This window comes from Bos grunniens, chromosome X, assembly GCF_055505025.1.
Source record: "Bos grunniens cultivar Pamir isolate PY7600 chromosome X, Bosgru_T2T1.0, whole genome shotgun sequence".
Classification (NCBI taxonomy): Eukaryota; Metazoa; Chordata; class Mammalia; order Artiodactyla; family Bovidae; genus Bos; species Bos grunniens.
The window spans coordinates 21,442,173-21,465,118 of record NC_141194.1 but is presented as its reverse complement, the minus strand read 5'-3'; the positions used below and the strand labels follow the sequence as shown (position 1 = coordinate 21,465,118).

Sequence of the window (22,946 nt, the reverse complement as noted above, 5' to 3'; positions counted from 1 at the left end):
AATAGCTCCCTACCCGTCCTTCCTGTCATGTTAATTTGATCTGTGTGCCAAACATAAAAATTAGGAAACTCATAATAAAGTTTGAAAAAAAAAAAAGATCACGAGACATTAGTTTCTTTACTTAAAAGATATCCTCCTGCCACCTAATATATCAAAACCTCCCAATAAAAACTCATATGATTACATGCAGAATGTAAACTGATGGGTTTTAGTTCAGTAGGCTGCTTATTTAACTTCTATGCAGAGTACATCATGAGAAATGCTGGGCTGGAAGAAGCACAAGCTGGAATCAAGATTGCCGGGAGAAATATCAATAACCTCAGATATGCAGATGACACCACCCTTATGGCAGAAAGTGAAGAGGAACTAAAAAGCCTCTTGATGAAAGTGAAAGAGGAGAGTGAAAAAGTTGGCTTAAAGCTCAACATTCAGAAAACGAAGATCATGGCATCTGGTCCCATCACTTCTTGGGAAATAGATGGGGAAACAGTGTCAGACTTTATTTTTCGGGGCTCCAAAATCACTGCAGATGGTGACTGCAGCCATGAAATTAAAAGACGCTTACTCCTTGGAAGGAAAGTTATGACCAACCTAGATAGCATATTGAAAAGCAGAGACATTACTTTGCCAACAAAGGTCCATCCAGTCAAGGCTATGGTTTTTCCAGTGGTCATGTATGGATGTGAGAGTTGGACTGTGAAGAAAGCTGAGCACTGAAGAATTGATGCTTTTGAACTCTGGTGTTGGAGAAGACTCTTGAGAGTCCCTTGGACTGCAAGGTGGTCCAACCAGTCCATTCTAAAGGAGATCAGTCCTGGGTGTTCACTGGAAGGACTGATGCTAAAGCTGAAACTCCAATACTTTGGCCACCTCATGTGAAGAGTTGACTCACTGGAAAAGACCCTGATGCTGGGAGGGATTGAGGGCAGGAGGAGAAGGGGACGACAGAGGATGAGATGGCTGGATGGCATCACTGACTCGATGGACATGAGTTTGAGTGAACTCCGGGAGTTGGTGATGGACAGGGAGGCCTGGCATGCTGCGATTCATGGGGTTGCAAAGAGTGGGACACGACTAAGCAACTGAACTGAAATGAAAGGCCATTACCAAAGTAAAGAATATACTGAGTAGAAATGAATGACTTTCCCAACAGCTGACTACTTAATTGCTCTGATCAGTTTCCTTCTCCATAGAATGGGCACAATAATAACACTTTGTTTATAGGTTTGTTGTAGTGATGGGATACATTTAAAGTGCCTACAACTACCTTTGACATAAAAGAAACACTTAAAAATGTAAGCAATTATCTCCTTTTTAATGAAAACAGATTCTTTTATGCATGTTCCCTGGAGGCATAAAATTGGCTGCAAAGTTTTCAAGGACAACTTCAACCGACCACTCTTTTCTAGTAGTTTCAAACAGCCATTGCCCACTCCCTGGCCTTTAAAATCCTCCTCTTCTCTCGCTTTCTTTCTTCAGGTACTTTCTCTCACAGTCCTTGTTTAAATTTTCTCATACAGATGTGGTAACAACATATCTGTTAACTTAAATGAGGTCTATGTTTGCTATAAAACTTAACTGTTAAACACAGAATTCTTCAAGACTTCACATGTGGGGTTGAGCAAAGTTCTGGTATTCTTATGAAGGCACTAGGGCCTGTGGGCTTTAGTGCTACATGTATTAGGCATTAGAGCCCTAAGGCAAATGAGGGTGAAACACTAGGGGATAAAGGTGAACAAGGTATGCTCCCTTGTTGCATGGGGTCCCCACCTGGGAAGCTGTGAGTAGGGACCCAACTATATTTGGGTGTTGGAGTATTTGGTGAAGTGGAACTTCTGAACTGGTCTTCAGGAGTAAGTAGAGGTTTAGTAGGTGGAGGAGGCAGGGAAGACAACTTAGGCAGAGAGAAAATGTGCACAAGAGTGAAGAGAGAATGGTGTGTGATATGACTGAGATACAATGAAGAAAAGGATCAATGACATGTTTAACCATACTCCCTGTTTCGAAACTGAGCAACCTCAGTTTCAGAAAAGGCCAACACCTTTTCTCCCCAGATAAGAGCAGTATATAGACAAATATTGCTGAATTACTTTAGGGACTTTCATCTGTTGCTTATTAAGGTTGTCACGTGGCATTAGTCCAAAGCTGCAGGATGTCCCCGCTCAGTGTTCTGTTGAGTGACCTCAATCTTCTTCTTGGAAGTAGCTACAACCTAACTCAAGGCAAAGTGCCCAGAATCAGTTCTTCCAGCTTATTATGGCTTTCACACCAGAGAAAGGACACTGTAGAACTTTCTGACTCAAATAAAAGATGCGCCTTTAAAGCATATTAAAATTCATCTAGACAATACATTCAGAATATACTTTACTCCCACCTTCAGTAGGAACATCAACTTTTCAGGTAGAGAGTCTCAAGGAATCCTTATGAAATCTTTAAAATATACCAGAATTGTATTAAATACTGTGGGAAATAGGCAAAGAGTCCCCAGGTATACAGTTTCAGGAAGTTATAATCTAAATAGGAAAGCAAGATCCACATACACAAAAACAAAACAGCAATTCGCTATGGTATGGTTTTAAGAACCGCCTTGCACAGTACCAACTAAAACGACAAAGAGAAGAGATTCAGTCGTGTGGATTCTACCGATCTGAGACATACAGCTACTACCATAGCAAAAGACCCTGAACTAGAAAAGAGAATCAGTGGTTCTTAGTCATAGGCAACTCTTTCAATTCCTAGGGCCTATTACCAATGTTCTTGATCTGAGGATACATTTTAAGAGTTCTGAAACTCAGATGCCTTTACAAATAACATGTATTTGTTCCCTCCAAAAAAGCCGTTAAGAGTGCAGCTCAAAATTGATGATCCCCCAGAATTAAAGAAAAAATATACTTTGGTTTAGCATGTTCCAGGCATGGGGGAGACAGAGGGATAATGGGATTGACAGCAACAGCTGGTAGTACATTTTAAATGTAGCTTATAAAACAAAAGGTGAGACTAGTTGTTTCTGGATGTACCCTACATGGGTTTGGGCCTAAATGCATATTAATAAAGGAAAAGTAGCATTCAAGGGAAATGATGTATGAAAAATACAAGAATGAACCACCCATTCATCATTTATTTGGATTTCTGACACTACATTTGCTACCTGAGACTTTACACACTTGGAAACACTTATCAGTTAATAGTCACAACCACAGTTGTAATTCATTCAATTCTTAACAAAATTTTTTAAAAAGCAAGCAGGTAAGTCAATTATCATGTTTTGAGACAATAAAGTATTGAGTACCAGAATACAACCCAGAGTTACAATTATTTTTTAATCTTTTAAATACAATGTTCAAAAAGCTACAGTTCTTTCCAGGTGTTTTTGAAACTTGATTTCATCAATTTACCACAACTTCATGACTCACCAGGTGAGCTGCCATCCAGGGAGATGCTAAATTGTCACCTCACCTGTTTCAAAAGCAAACACCCAACTCTATCTCTGACAGAGTTACTAACTAAATGTCCTTTCAAATCATATAGAAAACAGATAATATAATTTGTCTAGACTTCCTACCAGTTATAATTAACATTAAAGAGGTCTTTTCTTCTTTGTCACCTCTCTATTCAGTACTTATTTGGGTTTGTTTGTACTTACTATCTGTTAATCTACCTTTACAAATGACAACAATAACTGGTGCTATTATGCATGGAAATTAAACATGCTGATAACTGTGTGAAGGGAACTGGGGCTGAAAAAAAATATTAGAAGCCTGTAACTCTTTATGCCTATTGTTTTATTTTAATAATTAAGCTTTGGTCATGGTGCATTTTAAATAAAACTCTTTAATGGGGGAAAGAGGCCCCAATTATATTTAATATATGCTTTGCTTCCATTCAGTTTTGTCAAGTACATTTGGTTAACCCTTTGTTCCCCCAGCAAATATTGACTGACTGTGCTAAATATACCCTTCAAGGAACATTTGAGCTGTTAAAAATAAATATGTCAGATTTTTGAAAATATTCCATGATGAAGCAAATCTTACAATATCTCACGGCATTTTGCCTCCCATAGGTGATAAAAGCAAAAGAAAATACCAATGTTGTATAAAATCTCTTTGAAGTAACACAAGGGCAAAAATAAACTTATTTTCATTTCCCATGTTGGGAAATATGCAGCCCAAAGGTACATTGCCAAATCAGTGAAGGAAAAAGAAAATTTAATAATGTGTAGCTTTTTGAAAGTCCAACCTATAAAAAGGTTTGGCTTAAAAAAAAAAAAAAAAACCCAGAACCACTCTGAGGATGTCTGCCATCCAAATATGTCATCTTATTATGCAATACCATGTGTAAATGCCAAATTGTCATAACCAAGCAGAATAGGGTCATTAAGTTTTCAGATGGCTACTTTAAACATGTTTATAAGTAGAGGGTTCAAAAGAGGTGAAGCTAGCCTGTCCCAGGGCAAAACAAACTTTTATCAAAACATGCAAAACTCTTATCACCTGTTGCTTTAGTCTCAGCATCACTAATACCTTGAAATCATTGTGTATGAAATTGTGTTAAATGCTGATTGGTTCTGATTGCTAAATTATATTTCTGAGGCCTCAACAAAAATGGTTTCTGTCTTCATATGCTAAAAAGGGATCGATTTCCACTTGTAGCTGAGGCATTCCTAACAGTTGCACCTTAAACACAAATTGCTATTAATTCGTGTACATCTCTATTTTTAGAAGGATGCACACACAAAAAATCACCCACACCCAGAAATGTGGTGCATAAAAGGCATTCAAAACTATCTTTCGAAGAAAATAAATGAATAGAAGCAATAAAATAAAAAATGCACAGGATCAGGTTTATGGAAAATAATAGGGGTCTAAAAGTCACAGTAGAAAAAAAATTTATAGTAGTTTTCATACTCTTTAATCAAATATATGGGGTCCTTCGCCCATTTCCAGTCAGTCACCAAATCTGTCCATTGGCCTTATAGTCCCATTATCACCAACCACACTCGAACCCAGACCTCAATGATGATCTACTGTGGTAGCCTGTGCCAGGTTTCCCTGACTCCATACTCTCCCACAGCCAATGCACAGCCTTTCCAAGTAGCTTTCCAAGACCTCTCTACTCCCATCCGCCAGTTGTATACCTTCCTATACCACGCTTTGGTCCCATTCCTCCTTTCTCACTATTTGTCCCATAGTGCTGGCTTTCTGTCATCATCACTTTTTGCCTATTGCCAACTCCCTGTTCCTGCTCGTGCCACAGAACCTCTGCGTAAAGTGCCCATTCACTCAGCATCACTTACATTCCTTGCCTGTAAAATTTCCCCAACCCTCAGGGACTTCTTCTTCTAGTCCAGCAGCCACTGAACAGACCCTGCTGTGCACTGTCCTGGAACCATCTTATCTTACCTTCCTAACTGGATGGTCAGGCCCTTGGGGAATGACTCGTTTTGGATATGGTAGTGTCTTACCCAGTCTCTAGCACAAAATGTTTACACTCAATGAAGAAAACTGAACAGGTATGAAAAAGTGCACTTGAGCGTGGTCTCTCCCCTCCGACTTATTAATAGGTGATTTTGTACAAAGGGGCCAAACTGCTCTCTAAGCCTCAGTTTCCTCATCTATGATACCAGAGGTAATAATGATTACCCTATTAGAGTTGCTCAGAGGACCGAATAAGAAAGCCCACACAAATGTTCAGTAAGTGTCAACTATTATCGTTTTTCTCCAGTACTGGGGGACATCAGTGCTGTACTTATAGCTGACAACTCACTATTCTAACCAGGAGAGAACCTGGTCAGTTTCCACCTGATGTTATCCCCAAATGGAGAACTACAAAGAGGGCTAATTGGTTAAGATTACACAGAGCTGCTTCTCAACTTGACTGCAAAATAGTACAACTATGCCATCAACACAAGTAAAATTTCTGTTTTTCCTAATAAAACTATACTGGATTGGAAGTTATAGATGGCAGAACAGACAGTAAGGAAAGTGCTTTATTTAGGGATGCACATAGATTCAAGAGACAACAGAACACTACTGCAGTGACGTATGATTTATTTAAAACTGTAATGGCTCTCCAGGAGTGCAGTGACAGGGTCACAGGGCGAGGTCTGCCAGCATGCATGCTCTTACAGAGTTCATCATATCATTACTATTTTTCTATAATGGCTGTTAACTGTTCCTCTCCCCAAACTATATGCACTTTGAGAATACCAGACACTCTTTTCACCCAAAACCATTTATAAATGTTCTGGAGTTCCCTTATGGTCACATTTTTCTGTCACAGAATTATTCCCAGTGTAAAATGGGTCTTCTTATAGACAGTGCACAGTATGGGCCCACAGCTGCTTTTGAAGAATGACATGTTATGATTTGGGATTTCCAGAAATATCAAAAAACAAATTGCTTTCTGACCCACATTTGCACCCAAAACTGGGAGAAAATTTTCCTAAGATCTCTAGGGGAAGTTTTAACATGAACATAATTTTACTTTTAAAGTTAAATCTTCTACACTGCAGCATCCTGGCACATCAGAGTGATTATTAAGTCTCAGAGAGGTGCCAGAGCAGATGAAAGAGCAAATCAGGAAAAATATACACATACACTATTCACCAAAGTTAATACAAAAATATTTTTAAACAAAATTATCAAACAAAAGAGAAGTAGAAAATGCCTCATCGGTCAATGTAAGAATTTTAAATATTATTAAAATTGATTTTTAAAGTAAAACATCTCTTTAAGTGAACAGTCACATGTCATTTCATCCAAGTTATTTGAAACTTATTGATCTTATCATTTGTGCAAGGACCAGACTCTGCCATCAGTTTGCTGAAAGGATAATGGAGCAGTCCCAAACTGTTATGATAGGTTAGATGCAAACAGTGGTCCTCATTTAGACACATAGAATAGCACTACAAGTGGACAAATTCCAACCTCAGCAATTGTATATTACATGATAAATTAGCAAGCTGTTCTGCTTTGCTTCGCATCAAATCCAATACCATAGTCTTGTTATTTTAATTTGCAATCAGAGGATGAACATCAGAAGATGTACCTGAGGCACATTAGAGAGCCCCATGGAAGCCATATTCCTCTGCTGTGCTGTGAGCAGAGAAAGCCAACAATTACCAGCAATTTTATTTTACCACCGTAGGACAATACTAGAACAGTTAAAATCGTCTCCGTGCAAGCAACCAGGGAAAATATACTTAAAATGACTTTATGTGGAAAATTACATTTTGGGGGAAAAAAGTTCAATGGAGGACATGTATCTTTCTGTATGGGCAGCTAAAATCTCTCTTAGTATATTCAAGTCTATTCTATAAAATGCTCTCTCTATTTATCCAACTGAAAAGCAAGCTACATTCTTAGGCTATAATAGGTCACAACTAAGTACACAGTACCTTGCTTCAGGAATAATTTTGCTTTGTCTGTCAACTGTCAACAAAGCACAAAGAGCTCATGCAACCCAGCCATGTACTGTGGATGTTAGAGATCTAACAAAATACAAAAAGTAAGAACACAAGATTTCCACGCTGCCCTGCTTTCACTTTACAAGAGAAATTGAAAGCATTTTCCTCTCCACATTCCATTAATCTCTATTGTATTACAAATTTTTTCATAAAACACTCTTTTCCCTATGTGAAGCTACAAGTGACTTGGGGATGTAATATTCCAACCATGATGAATGTCCGACTTTCCAACATGAATGGTTATAAATGGATGTGTCAGTTAAGGCATATAGTTATTTCAACAGGGAAAAAAGAAAGAATCAAATGGAATGAGATGGAAAAATGGCTACTCTGATGCTTACATTAATGCTTTAGTGATGAGGCCGCTAAGAAAAATTGTTCATTGTTTCCAACATGGCTCTTACCCTTCAAGTCCTCGCTCTTGAAAAAACATCACCTTAGGTATGTGCACATACTAACAAGCTTCAAAAGTTAACTAACTCAAGGCTTAGTTTCATCAATATGTACACAGAAAAAAAGACTGGAAGGAAATACTCTAAAAAGCTATCCATGATTATCTTTAGATAGTTTTTTCTGTTTCTATATTTTGTAAATTATCTACCAGTACATATTGTTTTTATAATCAGAAAACTATTATTAATGAGGGAACAGAGTTTTACCAAGAGTATTCTGTATAACTGAACCACTAACACATCTGAAAAATATTTTGAGCTATAATAAGCGTTTGGTTGTTCCCAAATTTTCAGAGAATGGGCTTATGGGATAAAAAGGCATATGAAAAAAATTTTTCTTCACTCTATCAGATATTTCAAGAATAGGTTAATTTAAGTACATAAGCAGCTTCCAAGCAGAATGGCAGGGCATGTATTATTAGTATTAGACGTATATATGAAATTAAGCTATTCACTATAATGCACACAGCCTTCCACGGAATATGATTTTAATACTTTCCTTTATGATGCTGCATCTTCAAAGGTAGGTAATAAATCAGTTTTAAAGAAATGTGCTTTGTTTCCCAGACCCCCTCCCCTGTCTTTATTCAGTGTACACATGGATCAGCTCAGATGTCCAGGGTAGGAACTGATTAAAAAATTCAATCAGGAAGGCATGTCTAGAAATTTATCACTAGCAGAGTTTCTTTTCTTTGCTCAAGTCTAGCTAAAAGCAAATTTTATTGTTTGTTTGTTTGCAAGCTAGTATTTACTGGTATGAGTTAATGAGGTACTCCTGGGTACTGCAAAACATGTTAAAACTGAACTATATGCAATTGCCTCAAAGGGCACCTTAAAATCAGAGTGAACTTCAAACCATCACCCGGCAATATTTGTTCATTTAACTTTAATTATATTCTCCTTGAGAATGGTACTAATGAAACTGAATATCTTTCATGGTTTCGAAGGACCGTTTGAATAGTCTGTAAACAGAACTAAGGGTAGACAAGAGATCTGGCTGAGCCAGGGGGTTGCTAGGTGATGTAGAATGTAAACCCACAAACTTGTTAAGGTTTGCTTTGCTTTCATGCCACTTTCACACACTCTCAAAAGTTTTAAGAATTGATTTTTCAGGTGGCCATTAAACCCCTCCTCCTTCAAATTCTCCCCCAGATGCTCTGCCGGATTCAGAAGAGATGAAATCCATCTGACCTTTGGCTGTAACCTGGGAAACTTTTGCTTTTACATAAACATAGGATCATGTATTTTATTACTGCCCATCACTGAAGAAGCAAATCCACAAAAGTGGATTTCCAAATTTCAAACTGACATGTCTAATCTTTTCTTATTCATCTTGTAATAAAATGAAGATTTCTTTTGAGAGAAAAAAAATTGTGATCACAGCGTAGAGGGATTCAGGGCACAAAACCCACACCACCATGGCAAATACCTAAGCACAGATTACCATCGTGACAGACCTCTCAGTTTAGTCCCTGGAGGCTCTCTTCTGGCCTATACACTAGATCTCACTGCCTGTGAGGCTTCTCTCTGCTGCCCCCTCCCCCAAGCTCCTTTTTAAGTAGCTGATCAGAGATTGTCCAGTAAGAGCACTTTATTAGATCATCAGCCAGAGGGGTTCACAAGTACTGAGAGCAATGGGCTCAAATGCGGCACATCAGTTTTAATAGACCAGGGGCTACTAGTAAACTGCAGATACTGCTGAGAACTTTCCATGCACTGAACTCTTGAAAAAGCACCGTCTCTCCAGCTTAAATGCAGCTGCCTCTTTCAATGCCGCAAATGGGTAAATTTGACAAAAAAGCCACCATTAAGACTACATGAAAGGCTCAAGACAACATCCTTTCAATGCTTTGTACTTCAGTAATCAGATGTACTTACTCACCCCCTCCCCCAAACCCGATCAAGAACTATTTCTGAATGGTAGGAAATAATTCCACTTTGTACATCTTTTAGTTAATCAAGACTTTCTATTCAGCAATTTGACCTTTTGTTCAAAACAGGATTATCAGTTTTTTCGCCAGTTACCAAGGGCGACTCGCATGGTGAACATAATTGCAATAATTTGCAAAACACCATGGCAACCCACATTACAACTAGGTAAATACTGGGCTTTTGTGCTACATTGTTATTTTCAGAGATGCTGAAGTCAAAGAACGAATGACAAATGAACACAAAATTTATATTTGCTTTGTCTCAAAAGAGAAGAAAATTGATAACAAGAATTGGGGGGAAACCGACTACAGCTGTAATTTCTAACTTGATTAATTAGGATGGTAACAGTCCTTAACAGTATATTCAACAAACAGCCCTGACTTCGTCTCTCCACCCACCTCTCTCTATACCACTACCAGTATCCCCCCCAACCCAGACAAATTTTTTCAGCTTGGAGAACAAACATCCCCCATTTGCTCTTTTCTTCAACTTAATGGAATCCTTAATTGCAGAATATTGTTCTCCTGCTCTTCATGGCAATGAAAACGGAGAGAAACGAGGACAGAGTGCCAGGGCAGACAGGGAACTACAGTCAGTTTTTTCCTGCCTCTTTTGGACACCCCAGGCCCAATGATGAGATGGCATTTTTCTGGTATCAGCAGCTGTTTCATAGCAGACAATAAAGTAAAAGCTATTTAGCTTTGCAGAAAAGCTACTTCTTTCCTCTTGGCAATACAAGGTTAAGTCTACACAGTGAAATGAAGTTTCAGAATTTAAATACTAGAACGTAATTTGAGAAAATAATAATAATTTTTAAAAAACCATGTATTTTTTTCTATAAAAGAATTATTAACTGTGCTTCTGTCCAAAAAAGCTATTGAAATGCATGTGTTTGGTATTTGGGGAAGATGTTTGACAATAACACCCATGTGTTGAAAACCACTTTAAACTCAGAAAGCCCAATTCACAAAACAATCTAAAAATAGAAACTCACTACTGGGAAATTAATACAAAGATGAATATAATATTTTTCATTAACATGGTCTAGAAAACAGCACTGTCATCTTTTCTGTAATAAATGTGAGGATTAGGAAAGTTATATCAGAATTGTTTTACTCAGGTATGAAAGGCAGGTTTTACTTTATAGTAAGGAGTGGTTTTTTTCTAAGAGGCACAAATTCTGCTGTAACACCTAGCTTTTTGAAAATTATCAAAATTGACTTTCCCACATAAAATGTAATGTTTGGGGATGAGAAAAGAAAAATACATAAAAAGGGTTTACAGAAGTTATACAGCCAAGATCGCAAAAGATAAGCAGCACGAGATGTACTCTCAACACAGCCCAGCCTGCTTTCTTCCATCTGCTGTTAACAAGGCAGAGGAAAAACAGTCCCTCTAATGATCTGCATATACAATCCTCTTAACTTTTAAAAAATCAAACCAACCTGATACTAAAATGGGTCCATTCTTATTTTGTCAGGGCTGAAAACTCCCAGACAGATTTCTAAGATTCAGCTTACAGAGATCACAATATAACATTCTTCAGAATATGCCTCCAAAATTACAGATACTGTGATTTCTCCCGAGAAGTAGAAATCAAAAGAATGTGACATGTTAACTCCTTCTCAGTCAGTGACAACCTCTTTATACTTGGAAAATATATTTTATTTTTGGCTTAGTTCATTCCGAATTTACCATACCTATATTAAGTGCATTCCTACCTAAAGCTCAAATGTTAAAGAGGAAATGGATCCTTTAATGCCAAATGATAAAGGGTTCAACAAGCCTTCAATGCTTTTTGATCAAATAGACTTGACAACAGATGATAAAGGGGACCTAAAATCATCATGGCACTTGAACCTTTTTTAAGAAACATACATAAATGAAATAATTTATAATCTACCTGGGATTTCTTCATTTACAACATTTTAATTAACATACTTGTTCCCTTCTGTCCCAACCTTTTGTAGTTTCTGTGGCTTTTGTGGTTCCCATGTTTTTTCCCCTCAACTGGATTGGATGCTTCTTGACTTCCATTTGTGAAATGCAACATCTACACTATCAATAAATTACCAAACCCCCAAATCAGGAATGGCTAACACCAAGCCAGCGGACTGCATTCCATCTCCAACTCTATCCTCATGGCTAACACAGGATGAAAAGTGAAAGAAAGTGAAAGTGAAGTCGCTCAGTCGTGTCCGACTCTTTGTGACCCCATGGACTGTAGCCTACCAGGCTCCTCTGTCCATGGGATTTTCCAGGTACAGGATGAAAACTAGCACTCAAAATGAAACCCAGCTGTTCTCCCCACCCTGAATCCTTGCTCCTTCTCAACTCTGGTTGCACAGTGGACTCACCAGGGGAACGCTGCAACACAGATTGCTGGGCGCCACCCCAGAGTTTCTGACTCAGTAGGTCTTGGGGTGGGGCCTGAGAACGTGCATCTCTAACAGGTTCGCAGGAGATACTACGGCTGCTGCTGGTCTCAGGACCACACTGCAAGAACCACCAGTGGTACAGAATGGGCATCAGGATTTTAAAAAGCTCCCCCAAGTGATTCCAATGTGTGGCTACAATTGAGATCCACTGTCTGAGTGATTCTCATTCTCTCTTGTACAAAACGAACTACTCATTATTATCTTCTGAAGAATAAACTTTATAAACAGGGGCACTAAAAACCCCTCCCTCTCAACTCTTTCTCCTTCAACATTTACTCTTTCTTTAAATACTACTGATGTGATTCATTCTTTTACTCTTTACTGGTTCTCCATGTGCCATTAGAAATATTAACAAAGCCTAAAGAATTGACCAATTCCTACTTGGTTTACAACATGTATGTAGCTTTAGTAAATTCTTCCCTTAAACCAATAAACAAAGAACCTTACTCTAAGCACTAACAATATAATTCCTACAATATGAACTGTGATTCACTTAGGAATACACAATTTTAGGAGTGCTGGTGAAAATTGTGTATCTGAAACCAAGTGCAATTCCATTTCTGATGTTGACAAGTAATATGAAATACTATATTTGAACCTTAAAGTTGGAAGGAACTAAAGTTCTAAAAAACTCTAGTCTAATCCTTCACATTCTATCTAAAAAAAATGAGGCCCAGGCAAAAGTAAACTCCTTGCACACTGTCAGAGCAATAAGCTGCAGGGCCACCTGGGTTACTGAACCTCTAGCCAAGTGCTCTTTGCTCTCTGTACCTACTCTGCTTAGTGCATGAGCCAGGAGTCCTATATGGTTCCTGAGCACTTGAAATGTGGCTAGTCTAAACTGAACTGTGCTCCAAGCATAAAATATATGGTAAATTTCAAAGACAGTCCCCAAAAAGGCAATATAAAATAGCCAACTGGTATTTTAAATATTCATTACAAATTGAAATAAGTCAAATATAATGGGTTAAGTAAAATGTATACTGCAACTATCTCTTCCCTTGTTTTTAAAAATACAAAGAAAGTATCATATACAATGTTCTAAATCTTGCTTGTTTCCACTTAAGAGGAAATTCTATAAACATCAATGTTCTTTTTAAGGGTGGCACAGATTTCTTTTGTATGATTGTAATAATTCAATCAGTCAATCCTCATTTGACCAACAATTAGGCTGTTTTCAGCTTCTTATTATTACCAATGATGTTGCAAGAAATATCTTTGTACAGTACCTTTAATAATATCCACAAGTCCTGTACCTCTGTAGAGAGATACCCAAACTGGAATTGTTGAGTCAAAAGGTATATTCATTTAAAATTTTGACAAGATGTCATCTAACTGTGGTCCAAACAGGGTGTACCAGCTTCCACTCTGATCAATATATGTGAATATTCCTCCCCCCACCTTGCCTATGCTACCTATTTATCTAATTTTTGGATCCCTGTCATTCTGATAGGTGGAAAACAGTATTCCTTTGAATGTCTGAACTTAAGAGTGAGCTTGAATATCTCTACCAACGTTTATAAACCACTTGTATTTCTTCTGAGTTGCCTGTTCGCATCCCTTACCAATTCATTTTTCTACTAGGTTGTTGGTCCTATTCTCTTTGATTTGCCAGAGTGAAGGAAATTTGCCTTTTGTTTGCTACATGGCCAGCAAATATTTTTCCTTCTTCATCATTTCTCTTTTAACTTTATGGGGGGGTGTTTGTATGTGTAATTTTTGCCTTGCATAAATTTTTATTTTTTAATTTGTAGTCAAATTTATCGATATTTTTCTTTTTCAGAATCTGATTTTTGTGCTGTTTCAAAAGCTCTTCCCATTCCAAGATTATTTTTAAAATATCTATTACTTTAACAGTTTACTTTTTTAGGTTTAAGTTTTGACCCATCTGGAATTTGTTCTAGTATAGGGAGCAAGGGAGAAATACAACTGTATTTTTTTCCCCAGATGACTGGGGAAAAAACCATCTCTTTATGTAATCGTAAATGCAATTTTAGATCTCTGGACTTTCTACATTGGCTCCATCAAAATCAGGAGAGTACCAAAAGATCTTAATTACCCTAAACTCCTCAAATTTTTAATAACCAGCAGGTCATCTTCTTTGTGGGAACTTGTGATTTCTTTTTAAAATAAAGGATGCTTTAAATTTATGGATAAACTTTAGAGAATGATCCTAAACTGCTGAAGAATTCTAGTCAAGAATAGGATATACTTTTCCATTTACAACCTTCATTAGTATTTTACTATTTTAGAGTTTACTTCATATATATATATCTCCAGCACATTTCTTGTTAAGTTTATTTCTAGGTATTTAATCTTCTTAGTGATTACTAGAAATGGTATTTAGTCCTGCCATCATATTTTCTGAGTGTTGTTGGTTTAGATCAAAACTATTGATTTTTAATATTAATTTTGTAACTAGTGACTTTATTAAATTTTTTTGGCCATGCCACACAGCTGAATTCCCTAAATTCTTTTAAGCTATATTAGTTTTTTCGTTGATTTCATTAGGTTTTCAGTGTTTGCATGGATCTGTAGACAATGATAACCTACCTCTTCCTCTTCTAATTCTTATATACTGTTTAATTTCCTTTCTAATTACAATAGTTAATACTTTGAAAACTTGGTATTTGTCAACATTTTCATTGGGCTGCCTCTAGTATCAGATTTCCCAAGAACCTAGGCAGTAGACCCAAAACCTAAGCCATCAAAGGATCTCTGCTACTGGAAAAAACTGTTATTAAAATCACTATAGACCTTTGGCTCAGAAGGCCTAAAATCAACACTTGGGGTGAACTTAAACATTTTAAATGTTGACAAAATACTAAAATGGTTCCTTTTATATTTGGAAAATTAGTCCTCTTAAAAGCTCTCTTCCCTAACACAGTCTTTACTTAACCAATCACTTCTGTCTCTGCCTCTGAAGGAAAAAAAAGTGAACTTAGAGAGATCTCATCTTTGGGGGTCTCAGTCTCTTCTTTCATAAAGAAGGATATTGTATTAGGCTAGATGGTTTTAAGGTCTATTCTGGCAAAAGACTCCTCTAATTCTGTGACATAATTTTAAAAAACAAACATGAGGTTCCCCAGAAGTCTTCATGACGTATCCATGACTGAGGTCAGGAAAATACATATTTCTGTCACAGAAAGTATTTCGTCTTAACTAAATCTCATCATTCTACTACTATTAAGTTATGATTTCATGTTGTTATTGTTTGCATACAACTGCTCTTGGCTGAATACTAAAACTCAATGAATATCTAGAGCAGTCATTCTCAAAGCAGTGCTTGGACCAGCAACATCAGCATCACTTGGGAACAGGCTAGAAAAGCAAATTTTCAGGCCCCATCCTAGACCTAGAATCAGACATTATAGGGGTGGAATCTAACAATCTGTGTTTTAGTAAGTCCTCAGTGGTGTGACTATGATAAGTGGGCATGTATTTACACAAATAAAGTTTAGTAAATCCGGAGGGTAAATGGCATATTCTATTAGCTTGTAAAACACAGAAGCCAGGCTGAGGCAGAATGCTAGCATGATGAAAGAAAGGGATATATATATATATAAATAGTATTTATATGTATTATATATGTATAAAATACATGTATACATTATATATACATATAAGATAAATGTGTATTATATATTATACATGTATAATATACATGTATTATATTCTATACATATATATTGTATTATATATACGATTTTATATATATAAAAAATCAGCTGCTAATCCTGACATCTGCCCATTATGCTACCCCTCTCAAAACACAAAATACTCTATGCACTTTTGAATATTTAGATTACTAAGGATATGAAGAGATATATTCCCAGGGCCTAACTGCAAAAAGCACAAGGACAGAATTTCTGAAGAAAATATCGTCCACCTTAGCAGATGTTTTCATGTGTTAATGCAAACAGGTTCAAAGCAGTCTTCTTTAGATTCAGCTCCCTAGCTCTCCTGACTGTGTGTGCTGAATCTTCTAACTAGCCCTGAATCTATTCTGATGTCTCACCCATCTGCAGCAAGCCTGACGTGTCTCCCACAAGATGCTGAGATGATCATAGGCAGGCCTGTCCATGCACTAGTCCATTGCCCTACTTCTGATTCCATTCTGGAGTTTAGGAGATGCTGTTGGGAAAAGATTCCTTTCAGCTATTCATCTGATGTTTCACATAAAAGAACTAACAAATCTGACTTTGCTGTGTAAGTACAGTCACTGAGTGTTTCTCCAGGAAAGCAGGAAATGGGGCTGGAGTAGGCCGTTAATTAACTAAATCCAGAGAAGTCTCTATCTAATCAACTCTCCTTCCCTGGGAACATGCTCAGAAGGGCCTGTATATTAGAAGCCAGCAGAGAGACTGACATTTCCACATGTGGGACTCCGAAGTGTCATTAAGGAAAGCCTTTTGCAACAAATTGGGTTTTTAAAAATTTTGTGGAGGACAGAAGGCCTGAGATACTTCACTAACTAGACACAAACCTGGCACACAGTTACCAAACACGCTAAAGCCTCCAGTGTCAAAGTAGTCAAATACCTGAGGTATTTTCCATGCCAATTTGAAAGGATGAAGACTCTCCACTCCACTGCTACATTTACTGCATCACAGGAGAATCAAAGATTACAGAAGGATGTGGGTATAGGTACCTGGAGTTGGGATACAGCTATTCACGTGTCTGGCAAATTGATTCCCTAAGCAGAAAGGATTTGGCCTTTATCCAACCCAGCTTCCATCCTGGCTGCCTACACCAGAAATATCATGACCAAATAGTATTTGAAGTGAACTTTTAAAGAGAAAACACCACCCCTGCCTCAAGAGAGTTGAACTTTTCACACATTTGTACGAATTAAATTTAATGTCAAATAATGAAAACAAACACTTATTAAGGACAAACCACATGCTGGACCTGTATGTAAAATATTTCAATTGTATTTCTGGAGAAATGGATATTTTCATCTGGGAGACCTGGAGTGCAAGAGAGTGATCATGGCTCTAACAGCACTGCAGGCCCAAATGTATGAACATAAAAAATTAAGGGTATTTTGAGGATGGAGGAAAGAAAGGAAGAGGAAGAAGAAAAGGATATAGAAGGGCAGACCAGTCCCTCAGGCCCCAAGGGCTGGGATCTTATCATTCAGCTCTGAATCCCTGTGGCCTGAAGTAACATGTCACACGCTGCAGGAGCTGAAGAAATGTTCTTTCAGTTTTAAACTGATGCAATTAAACTATATGATATCAATTTGGATAGCTGAACACTCTAGCTTCCCTCAGGCTAGACTGCTGGTGAGAATCCACAAGCCATTCCTTTGCAGGAGGTTCTGTGGCAAAACAGCAGAAGCCAACTCAAAACTCCCCCCTTACCTCACTACAGGCCCCTTTCACCTGGGGAGCCGTTGGGTGTGCTCTGCTTGCTTAGATACTGAAAGTAACATCTGCCCTGCCTCTTCCTTGAGGATGACTTTGTAAGCATCATGTGGGACCAATGTCTTAAAACTGCCTGAAAACTGGACTTGTGAACAAGTGCAATTCCCATGTACATGCATTCAGGTCTTCTTTCCTGACAATACACAGCACAGTATTATAAGCTTTTATTCTTGAAGGCATATTTAAAATATTTCATCAGAATGCTGAGAAGTCATTGCCTTATGATGGATTACTCAAGGAGCCATTTTATTTGGGAAGTGGAAAACAGTGTATCTTCTCCATGTCTCTTTGATAACAGAGAACTCAGCCATGATTACACTAATTAAATGCAAATAAATAACCAAAAGGTAAGGTTTCTTGGTTGATGAAAGATAAATCAGTTTTCAGAGAATTCCAAGTCACTGTGACTCTCACCTCCTTTAAAGGTTTCTCAAAGTATACAACTGTGTGAAGTAATGCCATGTCTTAAATTGTTTATCCCCAGATGATTTTCAGTTCCATTGTACAATGAGCAGCTTATGAAATATAAGAGAAATATGTAACCTCTGTCTGAAAGCTTCAAAACAATCCGGAGCATCATCTATGCTGACTGAGGAATGAAAATATGAGAACACAGTCTTCCGCTAAACAACAAAAATGACTCTCCCCATTTGCTCACGAAGAGAAACCGAGCATTATTTAACCTTTTCCCTAACATGGACAACATTAAAAAACACTTCACTTATGAATTTAACAGACTGTAAGTAAGCTTAAACTGGGAATGCCACAGAGAACTGCCATTGTGTCTATAATTCAACTCTGTGTTATTCAGTACAACCTAAGGGGCAGCTTTTGTAGAGCACAAAATATGAACTACACATTTCTGAAAGGTCATGGAACACCAGGAGACAGGAATAAAGTGAATTAGGGAAAATGAATCCAGTGCAGATTTTTACATTAGAAGTCAAAGTTAATACAGTTTCCTACTAACAAGGTACCATCGATCTCTCAGAATTGGTGAGCTATAACATTAAAATAACTTGCTAAATATTTCATCTAACAGTTTGAGTATTTTCTTCCACAAGGCGTATAAAAGGTTCTCCTTTCCCTCTGTGTCTACAGTTTGTTTTTTGCCTTAAAAAAGTAATTTACTGAAAATGCATTTTCCTTCTTATTAAGAACCCCAGTGACTCAACAGCTAAAAAAGTGGATTCTATCAGAGCTGAAAAAGATTTAGCTTGATATTAAATTTTATTACCATTTATTGCCATTAAAATATATTTTTTCAAGGTCACTATACTTGTTAATGTAAATTAGTTCTTTTTAAAAAAGAACTAATGCATGTATTTTTTTGGATAAAATAAAATCTCATACTTTGCAAAGGTTTCACGTATTTAAAAAATACAGAAAGTCATTTCAAGTAGAAAACTAGCTTACGTTCTTTCTCTGAAGAACAAATACACTAAATTAAAACCTCAAGGCCAAGGAAACACAAAGAAAAGACCAAGTTCTTATAATAGGTTTTGGTAGCCAGGAAGCCATGGTATTAATGAGACTAGAATTTTCTAAGTAATTTGAGGTCAAAAGGATACCCATTTGAAGATTATTTCCAAGCTAAAAACTTCATGAAATAAATAAAAAGAGTGCAACACTATAATTCATAGAAAACTAGAAGATGTCCTATGCATATTTAAAAAATCCATTAATTGGAAAGGCGGAAAATGAATCATTTTATTAGCAAACTTACTAAAATTTAAAAAACAAAAACAAAATTAATGTGACAGACTTGAATAAAAATTAACAATGTGAAAATAATTAAATTACTTATACGAATTTCCAGAAACAAAATCAAAACAGTTATTGAGATATTAACAATATGTAAAACAAGTATACAATTTAAGAGCTCAAAATATTTTATTTATTTTAGCTTCATATTCAAACAATTAGCTTATAATTTATATTACTATTTTAAATCAAATGGAAAAATTTTGTCATTAAAGCAGTGCATTTGGGCAAATCTAGTCTATTTTACTAGTCTCTTTTAAAATAATTTAAGAAATAAGAAGTATAAAGATAAAAATCTTAATATGTAGTTTGGTAAAGTTCAAGTCAGTCTTTGAACAACACGTTTATCTATCCAGTAAAGCTTGTGTTAATGCGATGTAAGAGTTTGGCAAATTCAACTTTAATGGAGCATAAAAGTGCTTTTGCTTGAAAGTGAGATCATTTTTAAAAATTCAAAGCATGATCACTTTTTCTTTTTTCATAGGAACAATCTGATACAAGCAGCAAAGCTTAAATAAACTAGAAACATTTCAAATGATCCATAAAGGATTAATAAGCACTGCAGGAAGTCCTATAGGCTCAGCGTATACATTTTCCATCTTTTCCCCCCATGATGGGCATGATATGAAATTTTAAACAGAAGTGAAGTTTCAAAGTCCCTGAATGTAAAAAGACTCTTGTGTTGAGGTGAGAGGTCGCAACTTAGGACGCTTAAATTTGAAAAAGATCAAAAGTATGATGGTATTAGAACAAGAATCATTCAAATTTGGACATTCAATTAAAAAGGTCCTCTTGCTGAGGGCAATAGCCAGTGGTCAGGAGCAAAACTAAGGCAAAAGGAGTAGTTGGTAAGCTACAGGCCACTAATATAACAAGAACAAAATGACAGCTATTATTTTGGCAGAGATAATCTATGCTGAAACACAAAACACACACGCGCACAATTTCTTTCAATACAATTTTCTTGTCTTCCCACTGACTTCTGTGATTACCACAGAAAGCAGGGTTCTAAACACATTTCTCAATTGAATCCTCAATCAATAATAGTAAAAAATTCAGATGGAAGATATGGGAAAATGCATTATGGCATTAGTAACTGTTTGCAAAATAAGCTGAATTTATCAATATGCACAGAAGTTGATAAGAAACCTCAGATACTTGAAACAGATCATATTTTAGTCACCTCAAAGGTCAGTTACATTTTCTGTGTCCATCAAATCAAAATTTTTTATTCTGCAGTTGTACAATCTTCCTAATTTTTATAACTACTAATTCTTCAAAAATAAATGTACCTCAGAGAAATTCCCTGCTTTATATAAAAATATAACTAGCTCCCCCAAAGTTATGAAGACCTATTTTCTATTATGAAAGATAAAATGCCAAATATTCCTTACCTATAACTATAATTACAACTTTGCACAGAGTCCTAAATTAAAGCCAATAAGACCATGGCTTTTTAGTAAGCACCCAGGTTTACTACTGGAATAAACACTCAAGAGTGAGGCAAAACAGTCCTCAGTTTTTATACAACCTTTAGAATGTGCATATTTTTCAACCTCTCGTGTTTTAATAATTCCTTGACAGAAGCATAAATTATTCATGCTACTACAATGAGATTTACTTTCTTAAAATGAAATGCAAATAGTAAATAAGAAGCATGACATTTAACAATACCAATGAATGTTGGGATCAACAAGAGGAAAGCTTAAAAACAGACAAACAGAAAAATAATCTGTCTCAACTAAATAGTCTTACATGGGAGTACAACTGCCAAACCTTTCATGTATCAGCCATTTCTCAGGGTAAAGAGGGCCCTTGCTAAGGCTTTGGCTATTTTACTGCCAATTCACATGACCACTAGTAGCTGAAGCAATAAGACCTCCATAGTGAAAAATTCAATCTTTTACTGAACATCTATTTTGTTTTTTGAATTTTCTAGTAACTTGAGAGAGCAGGATGCAAATTGTCACTCTTAACTCGAAAAAGGTTTTTTTGCAAAGACTATGTGGATTTTGAATCAGAGGTTCAAGTTTAAATCCCAGCTCTACAGTGTATTATCCTCATACTGCTACTGCTACTGCTAAGTCGCTTCGGTCATGTCTGACTCTGTGCGACCCCATAGACAGCAGCCTACCAGGCTCCCCGGTCCCTGGGATTCTCCAGGCAAGAACACTGGAGTGGGTTGCCATTTCCTTATCCTCATAACACTGGCCAAATGTCTGATTACACAATTCAGCTTCCTTACGTGTAAAAATAGAAAAAAAAAATTACCTTCACAGGTTTGCTAGCAGAATTAAATGATACCACCTAGGTTAAAAAAAAAAATGCTTACAAAGTGTTAGAGAGCTCAAAAAATAATAGTCTTGGGAATTCCCTGGCAGTTCAGTGATTAGACTTCATGCTTTCACTGCCCTGGGCTCAGGCTGGATCGATCCCTGGACAGGGAACTAAGATCCTGCCGCAGTGTGGCCAAAAAAAAAAAACAAAAACCACCACCTCTAAATACTAGTCTTCTTTCTCCCACTCTATATAAGTCTAAAAGCTTATAGGAAACAAAATTATTTGTCAAGTGAAACAATGTAAATACAATAGACTGTATAAAAGAAATTACAGTCGAAAAGTTATATACTCCAAGTTCTTTAGGAACTCAAGAGGAGAAAAAACCTTCCACAGTTGTAATCTGACAGAATGCTTCCTGGAACTGAGATGGATTTGGGTCATGAAGGTTGAGAAGAATTTAAACAGATAGAGATGGCAAGTGGGCAAGAACAATTCAGGCAGTTGTGAGAAAACAAGGCCTGTCTGGAGGAATGAGGATTTAAGGGTGTCAATGGATAGGAGGGTCTGTGGAGAAGGAGGTTGGATAATAAAATGTGTCAAATGCCAGAATACAGAGTTTGATTGTGATTCTACAGAGATTTAATTAAGCCACCCCAGCATCCGTGAGTGTGTATAAATTGTGCCTGTTATATTCTAGAGGAGACTATAAAAGAGGATAGGATGCTACCTATAGAGTTAAGGTCAAAAATCAGTCCAAATCCCTTTGGCTACTAGACAGTATGATGTAACCAACAAAGGGTACCCGTGATTAAACAACAGCGGTCTTGCAAAACAAAAATGACAGCTGAAAACGCTGAAGAAATGAGATTGAGTCATCAATTACAGAGCTTAAAGAAATTTAAGGGAGATATGAATGATATTTACAAGTACTTAAAAAAAAAAAAAGCACAAAGGGAGGTGGTTGTATTCATGTGATGTTCAACACAGGTGTCAAGAGGGCAGAAAGGCCTAGAACAGAGGGAAGAACATTCAGACTAGCCATGGGGAAAACTTGTGAATGTAGAGCTTGTGAGGATGAAAAGACAGCCCAGCAAGAGACTGCAGCAGTACCATTAATGCAAAATATTCAAAAAAATTTCAAAGCATAGTGGCAGAAAGATAGATTTCTCAAGATGCAGTGTTTTCG

The 22,946-nt window shown here is 36.9% G+C and overlaps 1 protein-coding gene and 1 long non-coding RNA gene across 6 annotated transcripts in view; one reads left to right on the top strand and one right to left on the bottom strand.

The window, feature by feature from the left end:
* LOC147339922 (uncharacterized) overlaps positions 1 to 12,541 on the top strand; it is a 126,803-nt gene extending 114,262 nt beyond the window's left edge. Inside the window, exon 5 of one of the 2 annotated variants that reach the window (XR_015159737.1) lies at positions 11,820 to 12,541. This is a non-coding gene — a long non-coding RNA (uncharacterized LOC147339922). Of the gene's footprint in view, positions 1 to 244; positions 1,300 to 11,819 lie in introns of those variants that run through there. The other variant, XR_015159738.1, reaches the window with a different exon arrangement.
* POLA1 (DNA polymerase alpha 1, catalytic subunit) overlaps positions 1 to 22,946 on the bottom strand; it is a 295,794-nt gene that overhangs the window by 108,163 nt on the left and 164,685 nt on the right. The window lies entirely within an intron of this gene.